This window comes from Erinaceus europaeus, chromosome 16, assembly GCF_950295315.1.
Source record: "Erinaceus europaeus chromosome 16, mEriEur2.1, whole genome shotgun sequence".
Classification (NCBI taxonomy): Eukaryota; Metazoa; Chordata; class Mammalia; order Eulipotyphla; family Erinaceidae; genus Erinaceus; species Erinaceus europaeus.
In genome coordinates, this window is record NC_080177.1 from 42,751,611 (window position 1) to 42,771,937 (window position 20,327).

The 20,327-nt window shown below is 39.0% G+C and overlaps 1 protein-coding gene across 4 annotated transcripts in view; it reads left to right on the forward strand.

The window, feature by feature from the left end:
* Positions 1-20,327, forward strand: part of TXNDC16 (thioredoxin domain containing 16) — a 104,275-nt gene that overhangs the window by 21,336 nt on the left and 62,612 nt on the right. The gene's annotated exons all lie outside the window — the stretch shown is intronic.

Here is a 20,327-nt window from a genome sequence, read left to right on the forward strand (position 1 = left end):
GCAGCCTTCTCAATCCAGCCTGTTTATTACACAGTTCGTAGTTCAGTGCAAAAACAGTATAGGAGGGAGTTGGGCTATAGTGCAGCTGGTTAAGCACCTGAGGGGCAAAGCACAGGGACCCGCATAAGGATCCCGGTTTGAGCCACCAGCTCCCCACCTGCAAGGAAGTTGCTTGACAGGTGGTGAAGCAGGTCTGCAGGTGTCTTTCTCTCCTCCTCTCTGTCATCCCCATCTCTCTCCATTTCTTTCTCTGTCCTACCTAACAACGAAGACATCAGTAACTACAACAACAATAAAAAACAAGGGCAGGGAGTCGGGTAGTAGCGCATGCGCACGTGGCGCAAAGTGCAAGGACCTACACAAGGATCAGGGTTGGAGCCCCTGGCTTCCCACCTGCAGGGGAGTCACTTCACAGGCGGTGAAGCAGGTCTGCAGGTGTCTTATCTTTCTCTCCCCCTCTCTGTCTTCCCCTTCTCTCTCCATTTCTCTCTGTCCTATCCAACAATGACATCTATAACAACAACTACAATAATAAAACAACAAAGGGGAATAAATAAATATATATAAAAAATTTAAAAAAAAGGACAACAAAAGGGAAAAAATATATAAAAAGGTATAGGTAATTCCATCACTTACTTGAGTATAAACGGGGCGGGGGGGGGGAAGAAGAAAAGGTGAAAGAGAAGGAGGAGGAAGAAATTATTTAAATTATTTTAAAATATCATTTATTATTGTTGGATACAAAAGGAAATAGAGAGGGGGAGGAGAGAGAGAGAGGGATAGATAGATATCTCCAGCCCTGCTTCACCATTTATGAAGCTTTTCCCCTTCAGGTGGGGACCAGGGGCTTGAACCTGAATCCTTGCACACTGTAATCTGAGAACCTAACCACCTGGCCCCTCTTATTTAACTTTTTTGGCATGGAATTTTTAGATTTTTGGACTCAGGTTAACCTGGGGTCTATTTATACCATCTACCACTGAATGAAGACTAGTACTTTCTTTTATGATAGACTTAAGAACTACAATTTGTCAAAGACATGAGTTTACATGGATATTTCCAATTTAATGTTGTAGGTTTATTGCCAACTAAGACCTGCTCATGTTTTGTTTTGCTTTCTACTTGGTTTCCTTCTTCCTTTTTCTCTCCTCTATGATTTTCATAAAATTTGGGTAAAAGGTAAACTATAAAAAACCCAATTATAATTATCCGGCAAGTGGCACAGTAGATAAAGTGTTGGTCTCTTAGGTATGAGGTCCTGAGTTCAATCCCTGGCAGCACATGTACCAGAGTGATGTCTGGTTATTTCTCTCTCTCCTGTCTCTCTCATTAATAAATAAAGAAAATATTTAAAAAAACCCAATTATAGGTAAAAGTTGTGGCTTTTCATTTTATAAGTGAACACTATATTCTCTTTTTTTTTCCACCGTAGTTTTTGCTGGAACATGAAATTTGCTTGATTCCACTGTTTCCAGTTTTTTGATAGTGGATGATAGACAAAGAAAGATGGGGGGAGGTAAAGGGGAGAAGTAGAGAGGGAGAAAATGAATGACAAAGAGGGAAAGATACTTTTTTTAAAATTTTATTTAAGAAAGGATTAATTAACAAACCATAGGGTAGGAGGGGTACAACTCCACACAATTCCCACCACCCAGTCTCCATATCCCACCCCCTCCCCTGATAGCTTTCCCACTCTCTATTCCTCTGGGAGCATGGACCCAGGGTCATTGTGGGTTGCAGAAGGTAGAAGTTCTGGCTTCTGTAATTGCTTCCCCGCTGAACATGGGCGTTGACAGGTTGGTCCATACTCCCAGTCTGCCTCTCTCTTTCCTTAGTAGGGTGGGTCTCTGGGGAAGCGGAGCTCCAGGACACATTGGTGGGGTCTTCAATCCAGGGAAGCCTGGCCAGCATGCTGATGGCATCTGGAACCTGGTGACTGAAAAGAGAGTTAACATACAAAGCCAAACAAATTGTTGAGCAATCATGGACCCAAAGCTTAGAATAGTGGAGAGGAAGTGTTAGGGAGGTACTCACTGCAAACTCTAGTGTACTTCTGCTTTCAGGTATATATTTTGCAGTAGTTTATGGATACGTGTGAACATATGCTCTCTCTCACAGAAACTGGTCTATATCTAGGTTTTGGGACTTTGTTAGAAAGTGAACCATCTGGGATGGAATTAGAGTATATTATGAAAGGAAAGGTCTCACCCGAGTAATGAAGTTGAAGGGTTGTCATTCCACACGTGAAGTCTCTGGACACAGTCTGAAGTGAAGCATGTTGAGGTGGCAATCGTTGCATTGGTTAGGTTGTGATCGGCGGATGCAATATTATTTGATATGGATTGGGAGAGGCATACGGGAAAGTGGGCCCTATCCAAGGGTTCCAGGACGGGGAAGTAGGGGCTCTATAGTGGAGATGTGGGGTTCCTGCTGTCTTAGGGTTCAAAAAGACAATCAACAGTTAATGTTATCATCACATTATTTGGTAATTGGGTTACCTTTGAAAAGTCTTTTTGTACAGTACCCAGTATCTTGTATATAGCTGTGCTATTGGATGCTTCTGATCTACTTGGTCTAGGCTTTTGAGAGAGTCCACATATCAAATACACAGCCTATATATTAAAAAGATTCATTTTGTGTTTTGAAAAACTTTGAGACATACCATTGATTTTCCCCCTCATATTAATTAACTAATGATTTATATGAGTACATTTTACTAGGAGTGTACATAGCCACCATTCCCACCACCAAAAGACTGTGACCCATCCCTCCCACCCACTCACACCCCCCACTAACCAAGGAAGCTACATGTCTACCCCTCACCACAGGGTTTTTACTTTGGTGCCCTACTTACAATTTGGTCAGGTCCTGCTTTTAGTTTCCCTTTCAGATCTTCTTAGTCAACTTCTGTTGATGAGTGGGATCATCCCATACTAATCTTTATCTTTCTGACTTAGCTCACTTAACATAATTCCTTCTAGCTCTGTCCAAGATGGGTCAGCGAAGGTGGGTTCATTGTTCTTGATAGCTGAATAGTATTCCATTGTGTATGTATACCACAGCTTTCTCAGCCACTCATCTGTTGTTGGGCACCTGGGTTGCTTCCAGGTTTTAGCTATTATGAATTGTGCTGCTATGAACATAGGAGTACACACCTCTTTTTGGTTGGGTGTTATGGAGTCCTTGGGGTATAACCCCAGGAGAGGAATTACTGGATCATATGGAAGGTCCATGTCTAGCCTTCTGAGAGTTTTCCAGACTGCTCTCCACAGAGGCTGTACCAATTTACATTCCCACCAGCAATGTAAAAGGGTTCCTCTGTCCCCACAGCCTCTCCAGCATTTGTTGCTGCTGTCCTTTTTGATGTATGCCATTCTTACAGGAGTGAAGTGGTATCTTAGTGTTGTCTTAATTTGCATTTCTCTGACAGTCAGTGACCTAGAGCAGTTTTTCATATGTTTGTTAGCCTTTTGGATCTCCTCTGTAGTGAATGTTTTGTTCCTATCCTCTGCCCATTTTTGGATGGGGTCATTTGCTTTTTTGGTGCTAAGTTTGCTGAGCTCTTTATATATTTTGGTGATTAGTTTCTTGTCTGATGTATGGCATGTGAAGATCTTCTCCCATTCTGTGAGGGGTCTCTCTGTTTGTTTAATAGTTTCTTTGGATGTGCAGAAGCTTTTCAATTTTATGTAGTTCCATTGGTTTGTTTCTGCTTTAGTCTTCCTTGCAATTGGGTTTGATTCATCAAAGATGTCCTTGAGGTGTAGGTTGGAAGGTGTTTTACTAATGTTTTCCTCTAAGTATTTGATTGTTTCTGGTCTGACATTTAGGTGTTTGATCCATTTGGAGTTGATTTTTGTTTCTGGTGAGATAAAGTGGTTCAATTTCATTCTTCTGCATGTTACAACCCAGTTTTCCCAGCACCATTTATTGGAGAGAGCCTCCTTTTTCCATTTAATCCTTTGGGCCCCCTTATCAAAGATTAGATGTCCATAGGTGTTGGGATTTATTTCTGGGCTTTCAATTCTGTTCCACTGGTCTGTGTGCCTATTTTTGTTCCAGTACCATGCTGTTTTGATGATGATGGCTTTATAATATAGTTTAAGGTCTGGGAGTGTGATGCCTCCATTTCTGTTTCTTTTCCTCAAGATGGTTTTGCCAATTCTAGGTGTTTTCAGGTTCCAGATAAATGATTGTAGTGTTTGTTCTTTTCTCTTAAAGAAGCTTGGTGGAACTTTGATGGGTATTGCATTAAATTTGTATATGGCTCTGGGGAAAATATTCATTTTGATGATATTTATTCTTCCAATCCATGAGCATGGGATATCTTTCCATTTCTTGGTATCAGTTTCTATTTCCTTGAGTAGTGACTCATAGTTTTCAGCATACAGGTCTTTCACTTCTTTGGTTAACTTTATTCCTAGGTATTTGATTGATTTTGCTGAAACAGTAAAGGGGAGTGATTTCTGCATGTCTTCTTCTTCAGATTTAGCATAAAGAAATGCCACTGATTTTTGTACATTGATTTTGTAGCCTGATACCTTGCTATATTGCCTAATAACTTCCAGTAGTTTTCTGCTGGATTCTTTAGGTTTTTCTATGTATACTGTCATATCATCTGCAGATAGTGAGAGCTTGACTTCTTCCCTTCCAACCTGTATTCCTTTGATTTCTTTCTCTTGCCTGATTGCTATGGCAAGAACTTCCAATACTGTGTTGAAGAGTAATGGAGACAGTGCACAGCCCTGTCTAGTCCCCGATCTGAGGGGGAGTGCTTTCAGCTTCTGTCCATTGAGTATGATGTTGGTTGTAGGTTTGCTATATATAGACTCCACTATCTTGAGGAAATTTCCATCTATTCCCATTTTTTGTAGAGTTTTGAGCATGAATGGGTGTTGGATTTTGTCGAAGGCTTTCTCTGCATCTATTGAGATAATCATGTGGTTTTTGGCTTTGCTTTTATTGATGTGGTGAATGACATTGATTGACTTATGGATGTTGAACCAGCCTTGCATTCCTGGGATGAATCCCACTTGGTCATGATGAACAATCTTTTTGATATGTTGCTGTATCCGGTTGGCCAAGATCTTGTTTAATATTTTGGCATCTATGTTCATCAGAGATATTGGTCTGTAGTTTTTCCTTTTTTGTTGTGTCCCTATCAGCTTTTGGTATCAGGGTGATGTTGGCTTCATAGAAGGTGGAAGGGAGTATTCCTGTTTCTTCAATCTTATGGAAAAGCTTAAGAAGTATGGGTACTAACTGTTTCCTGAAAGTTTTGTAGGATTCGTTTGTGAAGCCATCTGGTCCAGGACTTTTGTTGTTGGGAAAGATACTTATAGTACTACCCTACTGTTTGTGGTGCTCGGAGACTTGAACTTAGGTCTTCACACATAGTAGTGTGTCTATTCTGCAAGGTGACATCATTTAGCTCCTGCTTTTTTTTTTTTTTCCATAAAGACCCCAAGACCTTTGATTTTGTAGAATTCACTTGTAAAGTCATGTGGTCCTGGACTTTTATTGTTGGGAAAGTTTTTAATAACTGCTTTCTTTGTCTGATTGGTTCATTTAGGTTTTGTAGTTCTTCCTGGTTCTTTCGGTTCCTGCTTTTCTTTTTTCATTCTTTTTTTTAAAAATTTTTAATTTGTTTTATTTATTTATTTATTTATTTTGTGCCTCCAACGTTATAGCTGGGGCTCAGTGCCTAAACTATGAATCCTCTCCTCCTGGAGGCTATTTTTCCCTTTTGTTACCCTTGTTGTTTATTGTTGTTGTTATTATTGTTGTTATTGCTGTCATTTTTAGATAGAGAGAAATCAAGAGAGGAAGGAAAGACAGAAGGGGAGAGAGGGATAGACACCTGCAGATCTGCTTCACTGCTTGTAAGGTGACCTCCCTGCATGTGGGGAGCTGGGGGCTGGAATAGGGATCCTTAATACTGGTCCTTGTGCTAGTTCTTGCGCTTTGTGCCATGTGCGCTTAACCCGCTGCACTAACACACGGCCCCCTTCTTTTTTCATTCTTTCTCTTAAAATCGTTTTTAAATTGGTGACTTAATATAATGGTTTACAGTTACAATATTAATTACAATTATATAAAACAATATGTATATAATTATAATTATGTAAGTATAAAATTATATAAAATAGTGTTACAGGGGTATAGTTCCATGCTGTACCCACCACAGAAGTTCTCCCCCACCCCCAATGAAGACCCACTATAGTTCTCAAAATCCTTTAAAATTTTTTTATTTAGTTTATTTTTTAATTTATTTTTTGTGACTAATAGTTGCTTACAATATTGTAAGATTATAGTGTGTCGTTCCATACTGCACCCTCCATCAAAGTTATGTATTTCCACCTTCCTTTCTCCCAAAGATAACCACCATAGTTCTCACAAGTCTTTGAAACAGTTTGCTTGCTTCTGTTTTTTTCCCTCCAAGCTTATGTGTATCATTTCTCTATATTCCACGTATGAGTGAAACTAGTTGTCTTCCATGTCTTTATTTCACTAAGCATAATCATGTTCAGTTCCCTCCATTTTTGTCCAAAGAACACAACATCATCTTTTTATTTTATTTATTTATTTAAAATTTCTTTATTGGGAAATTAATGTTTAACATTCAACAGTAAATACAATAGTTTGTACATGCATAACATTTCCCAGTTTTTCATATAATAATACAACCCCCGCTAGGTCCTCTGTCATCCTTTTTGGATCTGTAGTCTCCCCACCCATCCACCCCAGAGTCTTTTACTTTACTGCAATATGCCACTTCCAGTTCAGGATGTATTCTTATCTTGTTTTTCAACTTCTGCCTGAGAGTAAGATCATCCCATAGTCATCCTTCTTTTTCTTTCTTTTTTTTAAAAATTTATTTCCTTATTGGGGAATGAATGTTTTACATTCAACAGTAAATACAATAGTTTGTACATGCATAACATTCCCTAGTTTCCCATTTAACAATACAACCCCCACTATGTCATTTATCATCCTTCATGGACCTGTATTCTCCCCACCCACCCACCCCAGAGTCTTTCACTTTGGTGCAATATGCCAATTCCATTTCAGGTTCTACTTGTGTTTTCTTTTCTGATCTTGTTTTTCAACTTCTGCCTGAGAGTGAGATCATCCCATATTCATCCTTCTGTTTCTGACTTATTTCACTTAACATGAATTTTTCAAGGTCCATCCAAGATCGACTTCAAATGGTGAAGTCACCATTTTTTATAGCTGAGTAGTGTTCCATTGTATATATATACCACAACTTGCTCAGCCACTCATCTGTGGTTGGACAAATGGGTTGCTTCTAGGTTTTGACTATTACAAGTTGTGCTACCAAGAACATATGTGTACACAGATCTTTTTGGATGGGTATGTTGGGTTCCTTAGGATATATCCATAGGAGAGGAATTGCAGGATCATAGGGTAGGTCCATGTCTAGCCTTCTGAGAGTTCTCCAGACTGTTCTCCACAGAGGTCGGACCAATTTACATTCCCACCAGCAGTGTAGGAGGGTTCATTTGACCCCATAACCTCTTCAGCATTTGCTGCTGTTACCTTTTCTGATGTATGACATTCTCACAGGAGTGAAGTGGTATCTCATTGTTGTCTTTATTTACATTTCTATGACAGAGACTTGGAGCATTTTTTCGTGTGTTTCTCGGCCTTTTGGATGTCTTCTCTGGTGAAAATTCTGTCCATGTCCTCCCCCCATTTTTGGATGGGGTTATTTGTTGTCTTGTTAAGTATGGCAAGCTCTTTATATATTCTGGTTATTAGCCTCTTGTTTAATGTATTAGACCCCTTCTGTGAGGGGTCTCTTGGTTTGGGTAGTAGTTTCTTTAGCTGTACAGAAGCTTTGTAATTTGATGTAGTCCCATAGGTTTATGCTTGTCTTAGTCTTCTTTGTAATTGGATTCGTTTCATTGGAGATGTCTTTAAAATGTATTCGGAAATAAGTTTTGCCAATGTTTTCCTCTAAGTATCTGATAGTTTGTGGTCTAACATCCAAGTCCTTGATTCACTTGGAATTTACTTTTGTATTTGGTGAAATATAGTGGTTCAGTTTCATTCTTCTGCATGCTTTTGCATTAATGAAGAGATTTGCTTTCCCCATTTAATAGTCTGGGCACCTTTGTCAAAGATTAGATGTCCATAGGTGTGGGAGCTCACTTCTGGGCTCTCAATTCTATTCCACTGGTCAGTGTGTCTATTCATGTTCTGGTACCAAACAGTTTTGATGACAATCCTATAATACAGTTGAGATCTGGGAGTGTGATGCCTCCGGTTCTGTTCTTTTTCCTCAAGATTGTTTTGGCAATTCTAGGTCTTTTCTGGTTCCAGATAAACATTTGTAGCATTTTTTCTATTCTCCTAAAAAATGTGCTTGGGATCTTGGTGGGGATAACATTTAATTTGTAGATGGCTCTGGGTAGTATATTCATTTTCATGACGTTAATTCTTCCAACCCATGTACATGGAATATCTTTCCACTTCTTTGTGTCTTTTTCAATTTCCTTGAGTAGTGACACATAATTTTCAATATACAAGTCTTTCACTTCTTTGGTTAGGTTTACTCCTAGATATTTTATTGTTTTTGTTGCTATAGTAAAAGGAATTGACTTCTGGATTTCAATTTCTTATAACTTAGTGTTTGCATGGAGGAATGCCACTGACTTTTGAATGTTAATTTTGTAGCCTGACACCTTACTGTATTGCTTGATGATATCCAAAAGCTTCTTACTGGATTCCTTAGCTTTTTCTATGTACACTATCATGTCATCTGCTAATAGGGAGAGTTTGACTTCTTCTCTTCCAATCTGTATGCCTTTAATTCCTTGCTCCTGCCTGATTGCTATGGCAAGAACTTACAACACTATGTTGAATAATAATGGTGATAGTGGCAGCCCTGTCTAGTACCTGATCTGAGTGGAAATGCTTCTAGTTTTTCACCATTGAGTATGATGTTGGCTGTAGGTTTGCTATAAATAGACTTCACTGTCTTCAGGAATTTTCCATCTATTCCCATTTTTTGTAGTGTTTTGATCATAAAGGGATGTTGTATTTTGTCAAAGGCTTTCTCTGCATCTATTGATATGACCATGTGGTTTTTGGTCTTGCTTTTTTTGATGTGGTGGATCACGTTGGTTGATTTAGGTATATTAAATTGCATGCCTGGGATAAACCCCACTTGGTCATGATGAACAATCTTTTTAATATACTGCTATATCCAGTTGGCTAGAATTTTGTTTAGTATTTTAGCATCTATGTTTATCATAGATATTGGTCTGTAGTTTTCTTTTTTGTTTGTGTCCCTGTCTGCTTTTGGTATCAGAGTGATGTTGGCTTCATAGAAGCTGGCAGGGAGTATTCCAGTGTCTTTAGTCTTCTAGAAGACTTTTAAAAGTAGAGGTATTAGTTCTTCTTGAAGATTTTGTAGAATTCATTTGTAAAACCACCTAGTCCAGGACTTTCATTTTTGGGAAGATTTTAATGATTTCTGTCCTTCTGGTTGCTTTAGGGTTCCTTTGTTCTTCTTCTAGGTCTTTAAGATGTGCAATCAGGCTGTTTATTTGTGCTTTTTCTTGTTTCCTAATGTGTACTTGTATGGCTATGAACTTCCCTCTCAGTACTGCCTTAGTAGTGTCCCAAATATTTTGATAGCTTGTGTCTTCATTTTCATTGAACTTTCGAAACGTTTTGATTTCTTCCTTTATTTTCTCTTTGACCCAGAAGTTGTTAAGAAGTGTACTGTTGAGCATCCTCATTGGGACTATTACTAATAATTTGTTGATTCTTAAGAGTTAGTTTAATTCCACTGTGGTTTGAGAAGATGCTTTAGATGACTTCAGTGGTCTTGAATTTGCTGATGCTGTCTTTGTGGCCTCTCACATGGTCTATCCTTGAGAATGACCCATGTGGACTTGAGTAGAGTGTATTCCAGTTTCTTGGGATGAATGACTCTGAAAATGTCCAATAGTTCTAGTTTATCTATCTCTTCATTTAGCTCCCTTATGTCTTTATTGATTTTCTGCCTGGATGATCTGTTAAGTTGAGAGAGTGTGGTGTTGAAGTCCCCTATTATGACTGTGTTGTTGTTAATATATTGCTGTAGCTCTTTCAGTAGATGTTTGATATATTTAGATGACTTCTTATTGGGTGCATAGATGTTAATAATTGTTAAGTCCTCTTGATTGATCCTCTGAGCATTAAGTAGTGTCCATTCCAATCTTTTTATATCTTATCTATTTTAAAGTCTATCATGTCAGATATGAGAATAGCTGTCCCTGCCCTTTTTTGTGGGCCATTGGCTTGTATGATAGTTTTCCATCCTTTCCCTTTGAGTCTGTGTTTGTGTGGTTGAGTTAGGTGGGTTTCCTGTAGACAGCATATTGTTGGGTTTTATTTTCTGATCCATCTTCCTACTCTGTGTCTTTTAATAGGTGAATTCAGGCCATTGACATTTATTGATATCAAAGATTGAAGATATTTTGACGCCATTCTTTTTTTTTTAAATTTCTTTATTGGGGAATTAATGCTTTACATTCAACAGTAAATACAATAATTTATACGTGCATAACATTCCCCAGATTCCCATTTAACAAAACAACCCCCACTATGTCATTCATCATCTTTCATGGACCTGTATTCTCCCCACCCACCCACCCACCCCAGAGTCTTTTACTTTGGTGCAATACGCCAACTCCAGTTCAGGTTCTAATTGTGTTTTTTTTTCTAATCTTGTTTTTCAACTTCGGCCTGAGAGTGAGATCATCCCATATTCATCCTTCTGTTTCTTTTTTTTTTTTAAATAATTTATTTCTTTATTGGGGAATTAATGTTTTACATTCAACAGTAAATACAATAGTTTGTACATGCATAACATTCCCCAGTTTCCCATTTAACAATACAACCCCCACTATGTCATTTATCATCCTTTATGCACCTGTATTCTCCCCACCCACCCATCCACCCACCCCGGAGTCTTTTACTTTGGTGTAATACTCCAATTCCATTTCAGGTTCGACTTGTGTTTTCTTTCCTAATTTTGTTTTTCAACTTCTGCCTGAGAGTGAGATCATCCCATATTCATCCTTCTGTTTCTGACTTATTTCACTCAACATGATTTTTTCAAGGTCCATCCAAGATCGGCTGAAAACGGTGAAGTCATCATTTTTTACAGCTGAGTAGTATTCCATTGTATATATATATACCACAACTTGCTCAGCCACTCATCTGTTGTTGGACACCTGGGTTGCTTCCAGGTTTTGGCTATTAGAAATTGTGCTGCCAAGAACATATGTGGACACAGATCTTTTTGGATGGATGTGTTGGGTTCCTTAGGATATATCCCCAGGAGGGGAATTGCAGGGTCATAGGGTAGGTCCATGTCTAGCCTTCTGAGAGTTCTCCAGACTGTTCTCCACAGAGGATGGACCAATTTACATTCCCACCAGCAGTGTAGGAGGGTTCCTTTGACCCCACACCCTCTCCAGCATTTGCTGCTGTTACCTTTTCTGATGTATGACATTCTCACAGGAGTGAAGTGATATCTCATTGTTGTCTTGATTTGCATTTCTCTGACAATCAGAGACTTGGAGCATTTTTTCATGTGTTTCTCGGCCTTTTGGATCTCTTCTGTGGTGAATATTCTGTCCAAGTCCTCCCCCCATTTTTGGATGGGGTTATTTGTTGTCTTGTTGAGTCTGGCAAGCTCTTTATATATGTTGGTTATTAAACTCTTATCTGATGTATGGCATGTAAAGATCTCCCATTCTGTTAGGGGTCTCTTGGTTTTGGTAGTGGTTTCTTTTGCTGTGAAGAAGCTTTTTAATTTTATGTAGTCCCATAGGTTTATACTTGCCTTAGTCTTCCTTGTAATTGGATTCGTTTCATTGAAAATGTCTTTAAAATTTATGCGGAAAAAAGCTCTGCCAATATTTTCCTCTAAGTATCTGATAGTTTCTGGTCTTACATCTAAGTCCTTGATCCACTTGGAATTTACTTTTGTATTTGGTGAAATATAGTGATTCAGTTTCATTCTTCTGCATGTTTCAACCCATTGTTTCCAACACCTTTTGTTGAAGAGACTCTGCTTTCCCCATTTAATAGTCTGGGCCCCTTTGTCAAAGATTAGATGTCCATACGTGTGGGGCCTCATTTCTGGGCTCTCAATTCTATTCCACTGGTCAGAGTGTCTGTTCATGTTCCAGTACCAAACAGTTTTGATGACAATGGCCCTATAATACAGTTTGAGATCTGGGAGTGTGATGCCTCCGGTTCTGTTCTTTTTTTCCTCAAGATTATTTTGGCAATTCTAGGTCTTTTCTGATTCCAGATAAACATTTGTAATATTTTTTCTATTCTCCTAAAAAATGTGCTTGGGATCTTGATGGGGATAGCATTAAATTTGTAGATGTCTTTGATGCTGTCTAGACTAGAGAAGTTTTCAGCTATTATGTCCTGAAGAATGCTTTCTTCCTCTCCCTCTCTTCCTCTGGTAAGTCAATAATGCGTATATTGTTTCTTTTGAAGTCATCCTATAGGACTCTGTTGTTGTTTTCAGTATCTCTTAATCTCTTTTTGAGATCTCTTACTTCTTTTTTAGTTGTCTCTAATTCGTCCTCGATTTGCTAATTCTGTCTTCAGCCTCATTGATTCTATTCTCTCTCCCCTCTACTGTTTTCTGGAGTTCATCTATTTTGTTACCCTGTTTTTATACTGTTTTATCTTGTTCAGCTAGTTATGTTCTTAGCTCAGCTATTTCAGCTTTCAGCTATCTAATAACCTTGAGATAATTAGTGTTGTCTTCCAGACTCTCATTTGTTGTTCCTGTATTTCTTTTTTTTTCTTTCTTTCTTTCTTTCTTTATTTATTTATTATTTTTTTTTTAAGAAAGGATTAATTAACAAAACCATAGGGTAGGAGGGGTACAACTCCACACAATTCCCACCGCCCAATCTCCATATCCAACCCCCTCCCCAGTAGCTTTCCCATTCTCTATCCCTCTGGGAGCATGGACCCAGGGTCATTGTGTATTGCAGAAGGTAGAAGGTCTGGCTTCTGTAATTGCTTCTCAGCTGAACATGGGCGTTGACTGGTCGGTCCATACTCCCAGTCTGCCTCTCTCTTTCCCTAGTAGGGTGTGTCTCTGGGGAAACTGAGCTCCAGGACACATTGGTGGGGTCTTCAATCCAGGGAAGTCTGGCCGGCATCCTGATGACACCTGGAACCTGGTGACTAAAAAGAGAGTTAACATACAAAGCCAAACAAATTGTTGAGCAATCATGGACCCAAAGCTTGCTAAAGTGGAGAGGAAGTGTTAGGGAGGTACTCACTGCAAACTCTAGTGTACTTCTGCTTTCTTACTTTGGTGCCATACTCCAAACTCAGTCAATTTCTGCTTTGCGTTTCTACTTCTTTTTTTTTTTTTTACATGCCTAACATTCCCCAGATTCCCATTTAACAATACAACCCCCACTATTTCATTCATCATTTTTCATAGACCTGTATTCTCCCCACCCACCTACCCACCCCAGAGTCTTTTACTTTGGTGTAATACTCCAATTCCATTTCAGGTTCGACTTGTGTTTTCTTTTCTAATCTTGTTTTTCAACTTCGGCCTGAGAGTGAGATCATCCCGTATTCATCCTTCTGTTTCTGACTTATTTCACTCAACATGATTTTTTCAAGGTCCATCCAAGATCGGCTGAAAACGGTGAAGTCACCATTTTTTACAGCTGAGTATTCCATTGTGTATATATACCACAACTTGGTCAGCCACTCATCTGTTGTTGGACACCTGGGTTGCTTCCAGGTTTTGGCTATTAAAAATTGTACTGCCAAGAACATATGTGTACACAGATCTTTTTGGATGGATGTGTTGGGTTCCTTAGGATATATCCCCAGGAGGGGAATTGCAGGGTCATAGGGTAGGTCCATTTCTAGCCTTCTGAGAGTTCTCCAGACTGTTCTCCATAGAGGTTGGACCAATTGACATTCCCACCAGCAGTGCAGGAGGGTTCCTTTGACCCCACACCCTCTCCAGCATTTGCTGCTGTTACCTTTTCTGATGTGTGACATTCTCACAGGAGTGAAGTGATATCTCATTGTTGTCTTGATTTGCATTTCTCTGACAATCAGAGACTTGGAGCATTTTTTCATGTGTTTCTCGGCCTTTTGGATCTCTTCTGTGGTTAATATTCTGTTCCAAGTCCTCCCCCCATTTTTGGATGGGGTTATTTGTTGTCTTGTTGTTGAGTCTGGCAAGCTCTTTATATATGTTGGTTATTAAACTCTTATCTGATGTATGGCATGTAAAGATCTTCTCCCATTCTGTGAGGGGTCTCTTGATTTGGGCAGTGGTTTCTTTTGCTGTGAAGAAGCTTTTTAATTTGATGTAGTCCCATAGGTTTATACTTGCCTTAGTCTTCATTGTAATTGGATTCGTTTCATTGAAAATGTCTTTAAAATTTATGCGGAAAAAAGTTCGTCCAATATTTTCCTCTAAGTATCTGATAGTTTGTGGTCTAACATCCAAGTCCTTGATCCACTTGGAATTTACTTTTGTATTTGGTGAAATACAGTGATTCAGTTTCATTCTTCTGCATGTTTCAACCCATTGTTTCCAACACCATTTGTTGAAGAGACTCTGCTTCCCCCATATAATAGTCTGGGCCCCTTTGTCAAAGATTAGATGTCCATACGTGTGAGGCCTCATTTCTGGGCTCTCAATTCTATTCCACTGGTCAGTGTGTCTGTTCATGTTCCAGTACCAAGCAGTTTTGATGACAATGGCCCTATAATACAGTTTGAGATCTGGGAGTGTGATGCCTCCGGTTCTGTTCTTTTTTCTCAAGATTGTTTTGGCAATTCTAGGTCTTTTCTGGTTCCAGATAAACATTTGTAGCATTTTTCTATTCTCCTAAAGAATGTGCTTGGGATCTTGATGGGGATAGCATTAAATTTGTAGATGGCTCTGGGTAATATATTCATTTTGATGATGTTAATTCTTCCAACCCATGAACATGGAATATCTTTCCACTTCTTTGTGTCTTTTTCAATTTCTTTGAGTAGTGACTCATAATTTTCAGTATACAAGTCTTTCACTTCTTTGGTTAGGTTTACTCCTAGATATTTTATTGTTTTTGTTGCTATAGAAAAAGGAACTGATTTCTGGATTTCAATTTCTTCTAACTTAGTGTTTGCATAGAGGAATGCCACTGACTTTTGAATATTAATTTTATAGCCTGACACCTTACTGTATTGCCTGATGATTTCCAAAAGCTTCTCGCTGGATTATTTAGGTTTTTCCATGTATACTATCATGTCATCTGCCAATAAGGAGAGTATGACTTCTTCTCTTCCAATCTGTATGCCTTTAATTCCTTGCTCCTGCCTGATTGCTATGGCAAGAACTTCCAACACTATGTTGAATAGTAATGGTGATAGTGGGCAGCCCTGTCTAGTACCTGATCTGAGTGGAAATGCTTCCAGTTTTTCACCATTGAGTATGATGTTGGCTGTAGGTTTGCTATATATAGACTCCACTATCTTTAAGAATTTTCCATCTATTCCTATTTTTTGTAGTGTTTTGATCATAAAGGGATGTTGTATTTTGTCAAAGGCTTTCTCTGCATCTATTGATATGACCATGTGGTTTTTGGTCTTGCTTTTGTTGATGTGGTGGATCACATTGATTGATTTACGTATATTAAACCAACCTTGCATGCCTGGGATAAACCCCACTTGGTCATGATGAACAATTTTTTTGATATATTGCTGTATCCGGTTGGCTAGAATTTTGTTCAATATTTTCGCATCTATGTTCATCAGAGATATTGGTCTGTAGTTTTCTTTTTTGGTTGTGTCCCTGTCTGCTTTTGGTATCAGGGTGATGTTGGCTTCATAGAAGCTGGAAGGGAGTATTCCAGTGTCTTCAATCTTCTAGAAGACTTTTAAAAGTAGAGGTATTAGTTCTTCTTTGAAAGTTTTGTAGAATTTATTTGTAAAACCATCTGGTCCAGGACTTTTATTTTTCGGAAGATTTTTGATAACTGTTTCAATTTCATTAGCTGTGATGGGCCTGTTCATGTTATCCACTTCCTCTTTACTTAGTTTTGGAAGTTGGTAGGTATCTAGGAAATCATTCATTTCTTCCAGGTTCTCTAGCTTGGTGGCATATAGTTGTTCATAGAAGCCTCGCATGATATGTTGAATTTCTGCAGTGTCTGTTGTGATTTCTCCTCTTTCATTTTCTATCCGATTTATTTGGGTCTTCTCCCTTTTTTGTTTTGTGAGTCTGGCTAAAGGTTTGTCGATTTTGTTTACTCTTTCGAAGAACCAACATTTACTTTCATTGATCTTTTGTATGGTTTTCCTATTCTCAATGTTATTTATTTCTGCCCTAACTTTAGTAATTTCTGTCCTTCTGGTTGCTTTAGGATTCCTTTGTTGTTCTTCTTCTAGGTCTTTAAGATGTGCAATCAGGCTGTTTATTTGTGCCTTTTCTTGTTTCCTAATGTGTGCTTGTATAGCTATGAACTTCCCTCTTAGGACTGCTTTAGCTGTGTCCCAAATATTTTGATAGCTTGTGTCTTCATTTTCATTGAACTCTCGAAACATTTTGATTTCTCCCTTGATTTCCTCTTTGACCCAGAAGTTGTTAAGAAGTGTACTGTTGAGCTTCCACATTTTGGCACTGTTACTAATCTTTTGTTGATTGTTAAGTGTTAGTTTAATTCCACTGTGGTCTGAGAAGATGCTTGGGATGATTTCAGTGCTCTTGAATAGGCTGATGCTGTCTTTGTGGCCTAACATATGGTCTATCCTTGAGAATGATCCATGTGGATTTGAGTAAAATGTGCATTCCAGTTTCTTGGGATGAATGACTCTGAAAATGTCCAATAGTTCTAGTTTATCTATCTCTTCATTTAGCTCCCTTATGTCTTTACTGATTTTCTTCCTGGATGATCTGTCAAGTTGAGATAGTGGGGTGTTGAAGTCCCCTACTATGATTGTGTTACTGTTGATATATTGCTGTAGCTCTTTCAGTAGAAGTTTGATGTATTTAGAGGGCTTCTCATTGGGTGCATAGATATTAATAATTGTTAAGTCCTCTTGATTGACTGATCCTCTGAGCATTAAGTAGTGTCCATTCCTATCTTTTTTAATCTTATCTATTTTAAAGTCTATCATGTCAGATATGAGAATAGCTGTTCCTGCCCTTTTTTGTGGGCTATTGGCTTGAATGATAGTTTTCCATCCTTTCACTTTAAGTCTGTGTTTGTCTTGTTGCGTTAGGTGAGTTTCCTGTAGACAACATATTGTTGGGTTGTGTTTTCTGATCCATCTTCCTACTCTGTGTCTTTTAATAGATGAATTCAGGCCATTGACATTTATTGATATCAAAGATTGACGATATTTTAACGCCATTCTTGTAGAGTTTTAGAGTGTTTTGATATATGTCCTATTTGTGGTGGTCTGGTTGTTTATAGGAGACCTTTCAGAACTTCTTTCAGGGCAGGCTTGGTGATGGTTGCTTCCTTCAACTGTTGCTTGTCTGAGAAGGTTTTGATGCTTCCATCTAGTCTGAATGACAATCTAGCAGGATATAGTATTCTTGGCTGAAAGCCTTTCTCATTGAGCACTCGATAGATATCTTGCCATTCTCTTCTGGCCTGTAGTGTTTGTATGGAGAAGTCTGCTGCTAATCTTATGGGTTTTCCTTAGTAGGTGACTCTTTGTTTTTCTCTTGCAGCCTTCAGGATCCTTTCTTTATCCTTATTCCTTTCCAATCTAAGTATGACATGTCTTGGTGTCTTTAGGTCTGGGTTAATTCTGTTTGGGACCCTCTGGGCTTCTTGAATCTTTATGTCTTTGGTGTTGTCTAGACTAGAGAAATTTTCAGCTATTATGGCCTGGAGAATGCTTTCTTCCTCCCCTTCTCTTTCTTCCTCTGGTAAGCCAATAATGCGTTATATTGTTTCTTTTGAAGTCATCCCATAGGACTCTGTTGTTGTTTTCAGCATCTTTTAATCTTTTTGAGATCTCTTACTTCTTTTTTAGTTGTCTCTAATTCATCCTCAATCTTGCTAATTCTGTCTTCAGCCTCATAGATTCTATTCTCTCTGCCCTCTACTGCTTTCTGGAGTTCATCTATTTTGTTGCCCTTCTCTGATACTGTTTTAGCTTGTTCAGCTAGTTGCCTTCTTAGCTCAGCTGTTTCAGCTTTCAGCTCTCTAATAACCATGAGATAATTAGAATTTTCTTCCATATTCTCATTTGTTGTTCCTGCATTTCTGATTACAAATTTTTCAAATTCTTTACTCACTCCTGTTATTATTTCCTTAGCTAATGTTTGGATGTTGAACTCGTTATTTTTTGCTTCACCCTCTGGAGGCCTTTTAGCTGGACTCTTGTCCTGGTTCGAGTCTCCAATATTTTTTCTTGTTGTTTTAACCATTTTATATATGTTAACAGTTTTTTCAATCCCTGAGTTGGAGCTCAGTGGTGTAAAAGCCTTTTTTTTTTTTCCCTGTAGGCTATGGGTGCCTGAGCGCTTTTAAACTATCAATAGGCTTCTTAGCTTAATCACTGACTCCTGACCAAGAGATAAAGCAGGGTGTGGCAGAGATAATCCAGTGGTTATGCAAAGAGACTTTCACAGCCCCTCAGCTATGCCACCGAGGTATAGGTCTTCTCCTGAGTTTCCCGGTTAGATTTCTGTCCCCTGGTTTCCCTCCTTCCTGTTGCTGCTCCAGATTCTGAGGGTAGTAGCAATGGAGACTCAGAGTTGCACTTGGCGAGTCTCTGGGGAGTCCTTTCCTCCCTTCAGCTGTCCCCTTGTTGGTGGAGCAGACTGGAGGTGGTGTCTCCACTGACAAATTGTCGAACTGTTAGCATTCACTTAATCTCTCCTTAGGCCCCTCTCTCCTCTCTGTCACCAGCCACGCGTGTTTGTACTCACGGGTGATTTACTGGGTTTCTGTGGTCATTCTAGTCCTGTCTTGTTTCGGTCCCGGGTGGTCTCCTTTGTTATTCCTAGTTGATCCGGGAGAGGAGAGGAGAAGAGAGAAAGAGATCTGCTGCTCGTAGCTCCGCCTCCGGAAGTCTGTTGTTCCTGTATTTCTGATTACAATTGTTTCAAACCCTTTACTCACTCCTGTGATTATTTCCTTAGCTAGTGTTTGGATGTTGACCTCATTATTTTGTGGTTCAACCTTTGGGTGGCTTTTAGCTAAACTCTTGTCCTGGTTCATTTCTCCAATATTCCTTCTTGTTGGTTTAACCATTTTATATATTATGTTTAAGTTCCCTTTCTCAGTACTTTTCAAATTACTGATCACTATTGCCTGGATTGACCTGTGTCTAAGTAAGATAATTAAAGAGTTCACAGTGGTGGAAGTTAATAGTTGTTTCAGTAGTATTTTAATCCCTGATTTGGAGCTCAGTGGCGTAAAAGCCTCTTTTGTGCTTTTTCTTCCCTGTAGGCTATGGTAGGCTTTTAAACTATAAGTAGGCTCTTTAGCTTAATCACTGATTCCTGACCAAGAGATAAAGTAGGATGTGGCAGAGATAATCCAGTGGTTATGCAAAGAGACTTTCACAGCCCCACTGCTATGCCACTGAGGTATAGGTCTTCTCCTGAGTTTCCTGGTTAGATCTCTGTCCCCTGGTGTCCCTCTCTGCCCGCTGTTCCTGATTCTGAGAGCAGTAGCAATGGAGACTCAGAGTTGCACTTGGTGAGTCTCTGGGGAGTCCTCTCCTCCCTTCAGCCGTCCCCTTGTTGGTGGAACAGACTGGAGGTGGTGTCTGTGATAAACTGCTGGACTATTACCAGCCACTTAATCTCTCCCTAGGCTCCTCTCTGTCACCAGCCACATGTGTTTGCACTCACCAGTGATTTGGTGGGTTCCTGTAGTCGTTCCAGTCCTATCTTGTTTCAGTCCCAGGTAGTCTCCTTTGGTATTCCTAGTTGATCTTGGAGAGGAGAGGAGAGGAGAGAAACAGATCTGCTGCTGCTCATAACCCCACCTCCGGAAGTCCCAACATCATCTTTTTAGATTACAGAGTAGTACTCCATACATCTCATAACTTCTTTTAAATTTTTATGTATTTCTAATTGTTTCTGCTTTTGATTAATAGTAAGTTACAAGATTGTAAGATTGGAGTGTACAGTCAGATATATGAACTGAAAATATTATGAAGTAAGTAAAATAGTTTAAATATTCATGCATAAATGTTTATGCATTCACAAGGTAGTCACTTGTGGTTAAGATGGCTTCCTGTAGCAAGTGGAACTTGAGATGTGTCAAAGGAAATGT